The 12,184-nt window shown below is 32.3% G+C and overlaps 1 long non-coding RNA gene across 1 annotated transcript in view; it reads right to left on the bottom strand.

The window, feature by feature from the left end:
- LOC139090934 (uncharacterized) overlaps positions 1-12,184 on the bottom strand; it is a 45,144-nt gene that overhangs the window by 11,670 nt on the left and 21,290 nt on the right. The gene's annotated exons all lie outside the window — the stretch shown is intronic.

Below are 12,184 nucleotides of genomic sequence, written 5' to 3'. Positions count from 1 at the left end.
AAAAGGAGGATACTTGGAGTCATTTTGGGACCCAAAGAAGATGGAGAACATTATAAAATTAGATTTATGTATTAAAAGACCTCCAGAAGCTCCATCAATTAAGATCTTTAAATCTTACTTTTTAAATTGTATATTCCGAACTAGTAGAATATTATGACGGGTATAGTTGTCTTTAGACATTCCCTACGAGCGACAATGGGCCTTCGTGCCTAAGTAAGTAAGCAAATGGTAAAAGAACTCGCGGACGACCTAAGAACTTGTCAATAGAAACAGTAATTCACCTGGTATTGGAAATTTAGAGACGGAAGCTAGGGATAGAGCCATCTGAGAGAGACCGTTGATCACAATTGATCTGTATGACCAGCGAGCGGCACGCTACGAAAAAAATCTAATCGTTTTGGATCAACTCGACGATATAGCGATGTCCTAGTTACAATATTGTGCAGCTCATATTTCAATCTCTAATCTTGGTCATTGTGACTGTAAGATACAACTTCGCCACATTTTTGGCATCATCCGATCATAAACCTTTCAAACTACCATCTCACTTCATTCCAGACCTCATTCCGTATTCTTGTATGATATTGATACATTGATAGATTTCAATTCCGTACATATCTCAACATTTACTGTGGACTGTTTATGTAAATTGTAAGAATAAACATTTTATGTTATTCCTTTCTGTCCGTGGTTCATGTTCAACATTCGGTATCTTTAATTCCAATCAACATTATCTATTGCAAACATTTCGTCCTTGATATTCTTATTCTTCTTCTTACTCCATTCCATGAATGAGCAAGTAACAATAATGATAGACAGAAGGAACGTGATATGCAATTTAAATGGAAATCATGAGAAATAGAATATTCTTTATGTTATAGCCGTAACAATGCAGACCAAAATGAAATGGCAAAAAAATTTAAATTTATGCCACTTTACGTTATCATATCCAAATTGAGTTGTTTTGCCGGCTCATGCGACATCTGTGAGCATTTTCATGAGCGAGAAATTGAGAACTGGAAGTTCAACATTTACCGAATGGAATGGAAAATCCTTCCAGTCGGCACGAGAGAATTGGAAATTAAGGAATAAAAAGAAATAATTTCCACAATTTTGAAAAATGATTGCGAAGCAAATGAGACACTTGGTTCCATTTTCACAGTGTTTTGCCTTAAAGCATCGAGAAAACTTTGAAATTCAATTAATATAATGGTTCAATTAAAGATTTTTAGTGCGAAAATTGTGATCAAATAGCCAATACCTGCTTTATCATCTTGTTTTTAATTATCTTAGTGCCATAATGGTGAAGTTCTGTCCAAATTCTTTTAATTTAATGTGATAAAAATCAAAATAAACAAAAATTTTGTTCCTTAAAAGCGGAAAACTTGAAAAAAGTGAAAAAATTGTGAAAGTTTTTTGCCGTGTATAAAAAAAATTGCGTGTCAGGTTTTTGTAAGGCAAGCAAAGAAAAGAAAGGGAATTTAAATGATGGGCTTTAAATCAGCTTCAAGGACATTTAGAAGACATCATACGGATGAGAGGTTTCCCGACACCAGGTATGCAACTTTTATTTATATTTCATCGCTCTTTGAGCTTATCAAATATTTACACAATCGACAATTGCAAATATTATTAATGAAAAGTCCCATTTGGTGTTAATATGGAAGTGCAAAAAAGGTAAAATTGATGATTGTTAATCGATAAATACAACAAGGAACAAAAAATATTCCATTACATTTATGTTGTAGATAAAGTTCTTCATAAATTTACCGCATATCTGCTTTGAGAAATCATTTTGTCAAATGCCTATGGCACAACACATTAAAGTGTTTAGAGCAATAAGTAGCAGAATTTGCAAGTAATTTGCGGCTTTAAAACGTATTTTGTTTACAAAAAATTTTGAAAAAATGTTCTGAAAAGTTTTGGGACTCACCGTAGATAAAACGCTAAATTGTAGGATAAACAGACAGACATGTTGACATACAGACACACAAATGGATATATTAATAGAAATAGAGATGAAGGAACAGACTGTTGAATGAGTATACAGACAGATGGATAAATAATAATTAAATTAGTGACCGGACATACGACAAATGCTACTTTTTTGGATAAAATCTTCATTATTCTCTAATATAGCTAGAATATAATAATGTATCCTGAATGGGACTCGGACCCATGTTTTATGATTTTCAATCAAATGTTCCTTAAGAGTATTTTGAGACCGAAACCAAGACTTGGCAATCTTGGTCCAGTCTTGGTCCAATCTTTGTCCAGTCTTGATCCAGTCTTGGTCCAATCCTGGTCACGAGATTTGTCGAAATCGAGACTTCGAAGAGTTTTCTTGTAGTCTCGTTCTCGGTCCCGGTACCGGTCTTGATCTTGGTATCAATCTCTAAGTTTCGTCGAACCCAATAATTAAAGACTCCCTAAAGCTTCAACAGGAATCTCATTCAAACATAGGCAGACAAAGATACACATTTACAGACAAACCGGCTAAAGAACGAATAGACAAACTGACAGACTAGACTAGTTATGGCTAAGCTAATAAAATGACAGACATTAGGACAGCCAAGCAGACAATTAGATATAAAAACTCATATTCCCTACAAAAAATACACACAACAAACTATGTATGTTTATAAATTCCCATAAATTCTTAATTCATTTAAAGCTAGGTAGCAACACGTATAGAATGTCGGAAGTAGATTATAGAGCATGAAAAAGAAACCAAAAGTATTTTTTGTGCACATTTAAAAATTCATTCCACGTGTCATTTCATATATAGATTTAGACACTAGATACATATACAATCAAAAAAATAATTCATTGTAGTTTTTTGCACGTCAAAATTTCACTTGTTTTTCGCTTGTTTATTATCTTAATGCTGTTACACACTCGTTCCACCCACGTATACAATAAAATTTCATTTATCAGAGTTATTGACAAGCTTTTTGCATATAATTTAGTCTCAAAAAAAATTTTTCACCCATTTATACAGTTCAGAGTTGTTGTCTAAACCTTGTTGAATGTGCGAAGAAAAAGAAATGAAAAAAAAATCAGAAATAAATGGCTTCGTTTATTGCTGTGTGCAATTATGTTTGACGTCTATAACAATAGCTTTGGTATGTGCTGCAATTATGTATTAAAAATGCATGCGAAAAGGATTATTATGGCTTGAGCTTCTACATTGAGGAAGCCTACGGAAATTTTAATAATTTTCCGTCCTCGTGATGGAAATTTTCCGGAGCATTTATTGTATTTTGCAGGAAGTATTTGGATATTTCCTGAGTGTATTACTTTTAATTGGAACAATTCATTTGATAGACGTGGATTATTGTACAACAAATTGGTATACGGTCTATTAAGGATTGTGGATAAATTGTTGATAGAAATAAATGAGTTATAAATAAACTAAGAAGCCACAATATGTGTAGGAGGAGTAAAAGAAGTCATTTAGACACTTGCAATGTCGACTTGTTGACGGCAAGACGTAGAGTTATCCAGATGGCATCGTGATGAGTGTTTTTGTATCGAAACCGATATTTCTCATTATCGATCTCAAGATTTGTCGAAACTGAGACTTCGAACAATTCCCTTTCAGTCTTAATCTCGGTTCCAGTTTGGGTTTCGATCTCGATAATTCGTCAAAACTAGGGTTTGACAAAATTGGGTTATATATACGCATATATCTGTATACAGTTTTGTCGAACCCTAGTCAAAATCGAGACTTCAGGAATCCCTAATATCCTTTACTTACTCTTAACATTCTCAGCTAATAAATTATCCAAAACTTTCTACCAACCCAGTCTTCACACTTTAAATACAACAATACATAGCTCACTAAATGTATAGAATACATACACAGAAACAATTAGCAATACGACAGCTTGTCCTTAGAGACATATTCAAAATACCAACGTGAGAGCAGCTTTTAATAGTTTGCAAGCATTCCCATAGTGCCAACTTAAACATTAATCAAAATTTTTATGAAATTAAGTGACAATTTTTACCACAAAGGCTGAACTACTCAATCAAATAATATCTACAGAATTTCATACTATTGCATGGTTATCATCTTAACATCACAGTGCTTATGACCATTTGCATTTTATATTGAGGATTTTATCTGTGGCTATTAGGTAGAATTTAGTCAATTACGCGAAAAACCATTTAAATATACCAAGAAATTGTGTATTTATCACGATGACCTAAATGCGCAATTATTCTAAAAATCGATAATAATTATAGCAAGGCTGATTAAAAGTGATTGATTAGTGCTATAACTTTAACTATATATACCAAGATAACAACTCTGAAAATTCCATGTTTTTTAACGTATTCATAGTATCACATATGGAAAAACACTTTTCATATCCATTCATCCATAGTTCCTTTCTTCATACCATTTCTCCTTTTCATACAAATCAGATTTAATCATCATCAAGATGAAAATAACAAAAAAATGGCACTCGAAATCAATCAACATCCAAATAGCGTGCGTCTATGTGTATGTTTATCTATCTCTGTTTCACAATTTTGATTGAATTTGATTCAGCAGTTTGATAAGTTGTTGTATGCTTGTAGAAAAAATAACAAGAATAACAAAACTTAAATATAGTCGAGAGAATGAAAACTAAAATCACCAACAGTAGCGAAAATTGTGAGAATATTACAGCAATTCTTTTGAATTGAAGTTAATTGATATGAGTTAAGTTCTACACTTCTCCCTTATTTTTTATAAATTTGCTTAATTGCTCTCCATTGAAATCTGTCATCAAGTGTATGCATATTTTTCATAATTCTATGGGAACTGTACATAAATGATGTAAGTCATAAGTATGAGTTTAAGTGCGTTTGTGGGTAGGGAGGGTTAGTGTCGTCTAGATCCGTGATTTGGAATTCAATTCGTGAAGTTCCATGCAATTAAAATGATATACTGGATATTCAGTCTTCAATAACACACGAATATGGGGGACTAAGCAAATTTAGGAAACCCTCTTCACAAGGGAGTACCCAAGAGTGTAGGGCCATGAGTATGCTTTCCCGAAATCCCGGTCCCGAAACTTTTCCGGGACCGGGACGGGATCGGGACGGGACCGGGACGGGATCGGGACGGGACCGGGAAATCCCGGGACTGTCCCGAAAAAAGTATGTACTAAAAAGTGCAATATTTTAATGTTTTTTCAGTGTTTTTAAGCTTAATATCTATTGTCAAAAATTGAAAGATGGATTAAAATTTTCAGAATTCTTGAACCTGACTAGTTTTAAATGATTTTAAAATAGAATAATACTAAAAAATTCTGAGTTTAATTATCATATTCACCGTTTATACGATTATGAAGAAACAAATCTTAGTTATGAGAAATAATCTCTAATTTTTAAAAAAATCATTGAACCTTTAAATTTTTGAAAAACCTCAAATTAGCTGGAAATCGATAGGTCTCGATAGTTTATTTAAAAGGGTTTGTTTGATTTGGGCTTTTATTATTTGTTTACATTTCAGAACAAAAATCAAAAGATCATAAAAAATTTTAAATTTTTAACTCAGAAACACTCAAAATTCGTATTTACTGTTCCATATTTTTCATATTTTTTGATAAAATTATTTAATTTATTTTGATTTTAAAGTTTTGATTAAAAATTAAAAGTCTTTTATTTTTATTCTTTTTATTTTGTTAGGAATTAATAAGAATTTTTTTAATATTTGGTCCCGCGGGACCAGTCCCGGAAGTTTTTCGGGACTCGGGACGGGACCGGGACGGGACAGTCCCGGGATTTCCCGGTCCCGGTCCCGGTATCGAGAAAGCATAGCCATGAGTTCAGGAGCATTGTCAAGGACGAGGGGCGAAGGCTGAGTAGAGTATACCTACCTCACTTCCCATCCATTTTCAATTGTATAAGGTTATTCGAAAAAAAAAGTCCTAGACCACCTCCCTACCACACCTCCCTAACCTTCTTCTCAAAAAATATCAGAATACTCCTCTAAGTGATTTTGTATCCAAATCCCACCCCCTCTAAACCTCTCTTCTGGAAATATTGGACCTCACCCTTGCCTCCCCATCCCATAAAAATTAAACATCACTTTCAAACTCCTCCACAACAGCGAAAATTGTTGACTAATGAATGAAACCATAAATAATCTTCATTTGAAAGGTTATGCGCTAGACTCTAGTCATTAAAAATATTATGATGTGTTTTGTTGTTTTAATGGACTTGAATTTATACAAGGCGATTATGTGTCTCCTCGGAAAAGCGTAAGCCTCAACCTTGGGAAAATTAATAAGAAGAAAACATTTCAGTTTTTTATTATTATTCAGTGTTGAAGTCATGAAAATATCAAATTAGACGAAACTTTCAACCCAAAAAATGAAAGTTTGAATAACTTAGCATTCATTTTATGTTCTACGACTGAAACTTTTTCTTCATCCTTCAAGTCTATTCATAAACTGTGATGGGATATTAGAAAATAAAACTGTCTGTGAATAAAAGGATTGTCGGAAATCCTAATGTACTGTGAGATTGTGTTTTGTTGACTAGATGAACGATTTTGAGTTTTAAGAGCATATTTTGTGATGCGAATGGGAATTTGTGGAATTTATGGTGGATTTTGAGGGATTTAAAGTGTGGGAAATAAAGTTATTTTGGATTTTAAAGTTTTGAGGCTTTGGGATATGATAGGCAAGGACTTAATGTACATACCAGATCTTAAAACAAATCAGCACTAGTTGCCACATTATATAACAATTGGCGGCCAAAATTGCATCCACCTGGTAATTTTTATGGCACTTAACATGAAAATTTCTAATTGAATGTCATGAATAATTTGTGTCGATCGGCCAATTTTATATGGAATAGAGTCAAGTTGACTTCTGCATGATCTAAAAAGGTCATTCATATTCATAGTTGTTCTTAGACTTTCGTTGTTTAATTTCTGTTTGAAGCTTTAATATTTCTAAGGTTCAAGGGAAAGAAAGTAAATTTTCCCACAGCAAATCCCGAGTTGGACTGTAACTTACGTCCTATGACTTCCGGTTGCACTCATATCTTCCTTCTTCCATTGAGCTAAAGGGGATTATTAAGAATCGTAGCAAGAAGCACGATTATACCTTCTTTCTCTATCCAATAGTCATTACACAACTCTTATCATTATATTAAACCATAATCTTAAAGTTCATATCTAACTCGAACCAGGAAGTAAAATGTTTCCAATAATAAAGAATAATCATCCCCCACAAAATAATATCCTTCCTTTTTTACAAGTATTAACACTTCCTTCTATGAAATATGGCATAATACACAATCATTAAGAATAATCTTCTTATCACAAAACAAGTGACTCCCTTTTTTCAACTCCCTGTCATTAATTCTATTATCATTAAGCTCCCATCTCTTGGTATAGAAATAGACAAAACATTCCAAAGATAGACATGAGTTACAATTGCTTGGAAGTTTATTTTGGGATATATAATTTAAAATCTAGTATAATTGTGCTTTCTTCGTCTCGACGATAAAACAATGACGTATGAAGCACTCATTACGTAACAAGTGAAAATAAGCAATTTTAACTAGAGTATGAGTAATTTCATTGTTTACATTTGAAGCTTGTCTGGTGTATCGAAAATTTGTGTAGACTCCATAGACTAACTAAAAATGGTAATCAGTTTTGACCGCAACCATTAAAAATCACGCAACAATCCAAAATGTGGTCAAGTTATGGATAATGGAATTGTTTGAAAATTTGACTGTATGCTCGATGCAACTCGTGTGGCTTATTTTGAATTTGAATTCGATATTGAAAAGGTGAAATTTGATATTGTTTTATTTTAGATTTTTGATGAAGTCAATGATGTAAATATTTAGATGAAAAATTATTTTGGGATTTCGCAATTATTTGATAAAAACCAAGATGCAAACTGAATGTGGAATATTGAAAATATTTTGGAATAATTGCAAAATACGTACAATCTCGTGTATGCAATGTGTATCTGAACAATTGTGTTATTATGGCAACTATTGCGAATGAATGATTAACTCTTGCGGATCCATTTAGTCATACAAACCTTAATTCAACAATTTAAAATCTGTCGTCATATGCTCCGAAGGCTATCTAGAACAGCACAGTTCCGCGTATGCCGATCAAAGACGAAATTGTACTTGCTGATTTCGACCGAATTTTTAAGGTTTCTCTGCTTTAAAAATGTCTTTTTTATAAATTTGCTTTAAAAATTATCAAATTAAGCTAAAAAGCAATATCAAAATGTCAAGAAGCTTTCATTTATCAAGTGACTCTCAATTGAGATTCTGAAAAATGTTTTTCACATTTTATCCTCAATAAAAGTGTTGTTGAAAGCTTCAAACATCAAAAGCAGCACAAAATAATTTGATATCTTAATCAAGCTTTTAAGAATTCTCGCAATTCATTGCCACAAAACATTCTCTTCACAGAAAAAATCTTCAATGAGTTTCGTCATTGATTACCAACGCAATAGTATCTATGAGAACATCCTCGCCAAACATTTAATTTATATTCAGCATGAATGCGGATAAATACTGATTAATCTTATAAAGAATAAGAAAAGAAAATGTTGATGAATGAATCGACGAAAATGGTGAGGAAAAATCTCATTGAGATTTATTCTTTGTAATTTAAGAAAGAGAGAGAGTTTCTATTAAATTACTGATTGGTCAGGCAGAAAAGCATAGTAGATGAAGAATCAAATGGTTTGGTGGAGAACAGGGATGGATTCTGGGAGATGAGGTAATTAGGGACAACCTCTTGAGAATTCAATGTGTTCAAGTGGTCCTGCAATGTGCATGATGCACAAAAGAAACCCTAAATTGATTCAAGAATCTGTTCAGGTTGAGACTAAGAGTTCCAAGTGTCGAGACCGAGACTGAGACTACCTGGAAAATCAATTTTTCAGTTAATCGGTCTCGAGAATTTGTTGTTATCAATCCAATCTGTGATACAACAGAAGATAGAGAACGTTTGGACATTACGTAACGCTAAGAATAGCCCAATCTATCCATCGTAACCAATCGATGAACTCCGTAACATAGTTGCATCCTCTCCTTCCCTAAGCGTTATGTAATATCCAATCATATCAATGAAGATACATAACTCCAATATCAGATGTAACATGAACATCCAAAAATCTCATTTAATTTAGAAATAAATTGTTGATTACAACTCCAAACTCCTAAATCACTTGCTACACAACTGCTTCCCTCCACACTCTTAAACATGACTCTAATAAAGAACCACAAAAAAATCTAAAAGCTGTAAATTTTCCATCTTAATTTCTTCATTCACAATTGTATACGATTTCGATTAATTAATATTAATTGATATTCTGAGTAGCTTGAAACAGCATAGAACCAGTTGGTCCATAAATTCATCCCAAATAAAGACTTATAAATGATTTAATGTACCATATCTAAATCATTGTTTTATTTTATGACATATTTTTCTACATCTGCATCCATAATACGTCATAGTCAATCTATTAAAAGCATTTAAGAGTTATTCAAATGTAAAATAATTGTTTGTGCCCATATGATGCATTATTAATAATAATAAACAATATAGCATGTATAGCCATTCAATCAATTACTGTAGAATAAATTTTTTTAAATATGAATAAATATTGTGATGATGACTATGGGAATTATTTTACATGCTGTTATGCAATGACGTAAACAATTTCACTCTACTGCTCTACATTTTGTCTTAAATGAATTGCATTTTAAAATTATTCTGTATTATTATTTATTTGCTTATTGTTCCTATCGTCTAGTGGAGATGATGACGATGATTAAAAAAATGTGATATATTGGATAATACTCTAAACAAATACATGTGCTTATGCTCATCCCTTTTAGATGTTTGCTATGTATTTAGCTTCGATTGTTTGTTATAGCTTGAAATCTGTTGACTGTTTGAAATTGATGGATGGTTTGTCATGATGTGAATTCTTAAATGTGTTTGATGAACTTCTGGATGTATCTTGGCTATGTTAAGTCTAGAAATTTATAGAATTTTCCGGAATTTTTGAAAATCTTATTTGTTTCAGGAAGTTAAAGTTATTGATTATGTAAGAAGGTCAATAACACATTTATCGAGTGTACAAAAATTAGTCATCAACTAGACATTAATTTGCCTTTACCTAATAATATCATATTTATATGGAATAAGCTTTACTTTATGAGCAATTAAGTATATTGCTGGAGGCATTCGAAAGCATAAGTCCTTAGTAATCTGATAAATTGAATAATTATAGACACTTAGCTCGAGCTTTAGCCAAAGACACTGAGCTGATTAACCACGTGTTTATTCGCAGTAAACACAAGTCGGTAAATCGATCCAAAATTCTCCAGGCCTGGCAAGTGTGACCTTGGTATTTTGCCGGACATTTTTTCCACACTCTGACTGTTAGGATTTTTGATAATTTTTGATCATTTTATGAATATTTTGAGCATTTTGATCAGTTTTACACTCTTGGTATAGAAGAATCATCTACATTAGAGCGTAGACAAGGAGGGTCAATTCCCACATTTGAACAAAAATTTACAAAAATGAAACATCGAATAGTCTTTTTCGTCAACAAAATTTTGGATTTTACCGTTAATACAACAATGTGGCAATGCACTAGGGAACACATTGTGCTGTTTGGGAAAAACATAGTATATTTCGAGAAATGACTATCAAATCCCCCTTTCTGTCTATGCCTTTCTAACAATTCAAGAATATACTTCCATAAAATAATAAAAACACAACCTAAAGAACCCCATTTAAGAATTTTTAATAAAAGTCCCAAGTATGCGCTGCAATAAAATCCTGATGTGAGTATCATTTCTGAATAAAAAAGGTACATATATATAAACCCAATATCTGAAAAGTCGATTTACAGAAATAATATAAAAAAGTTGTTGAAATGATCTTGGTATTATTCTCTCAAGTTATATCTTTTACGAAACTTCATTTATGCTACTTCCTTTTCATACCATTCAAGTGACAAAGCTTTTTATTCATAAAAATCTCCAATATCTCTTCCATCCAGTTTCCAATATCAACATTCTAGCACCCTTTTGATCGATAAAAAAGTCAAAATCTGAATTTTATTATATTTTGTTTTCTTCTTGACCCATTTTCAGTTCTCTTACATCTGAATGCTTACAAATGTTGTTTTCTTCTTTCCCATAATCGCTGCATTCTCTCTTTCTCTCTCTCTTACTGCTTGCCCTTCCTTTTATCTCTTTAGATCTAATGCATGCATAGAATTTTTGAGATAAAGTCATATGTACATATCATGTTGTATATCTCTTTATTAAGGGGTGTCCATATGAGTTGGATTATTATCAGGAAATTAAAAATTCCATTGGGAGATTCCTTTGTGAATTTTGGAATAATAAAATAGATGATAAGATAGATGGGTTATTTATGGTTGTTTGTATTTAAGGTGAAATTTTTTTAGGGTGCTTATCTTCTTTCTAAATGTTCAAGTTTTACAAAAAATGGTTCGAAATTTTCCAAAAAAAAAAAGTCCGCTATAATCAATTGGTGATAACGCTAATGGTGATTGTGGGTTGGAAATAGAATTTTATGCTGCCCGGGGTTAAAAATGATATTTAAATAATATAAGACAGTTTTAAAAGTGAAGAATCTGCAATGAAAATTTGGAATAACAGTAAATATTATGGTTTATTGAAGCCAAGATTTCGACGAATTTTTGAATCCGAGATCGGAAACGGGACTGAGCACGCGATTTCAATGAGAATTTTTGAATACTGAGAAGTCTTGGTCTTATTCTTGAGAAACCTTAGATAATGTACGTCCAACTGAGAGGTTCCAACTAAGAATAATAGCTAAAAAGATCGTAATTAGAACTAGAAACCCCTCCCCTTAACCTAAGTCACTACAAAAGGCTTTCCATCTGAATATATTGTTGGCCACATCCCAAAGCTTATACAAACTATTGATGACTTATTTGAATTATTCTGTAATGTTCATCATTCTTAGCTGTAATATTCATTACCCTTCTTCGTTGATGACACCTTAAGCTGACTCAATTGATTGCTACAACTTACCACATTATTGTTTGCAAAATCAAATTCACTCAAACAATCACAAAATTACCATAATCACAAAAAGCTTCAATATCCACCCACTTTCCTCTAGCAT

This window comes from Chironomus tepperi, unplaced genomic scaffold, assembly GCF_022539635.2.
Source record: "Chironomus tepperi strain 1889 unplaced genomic scaffold, CSIRO-AGI_Ctep_v1 contig_223, whole genome shotgun sequence".
NCBI lineage: Eukaryota > Metazoa > Arthropoda > Insecta > Diptera > Chironomidae > Chironomus > Chironomus tepperi.
The sequence above is the reverse complement of the archived record's forward strand: the minus strand, read 5'-3'. Positions and strand labels throughout refer to the sequence as shown.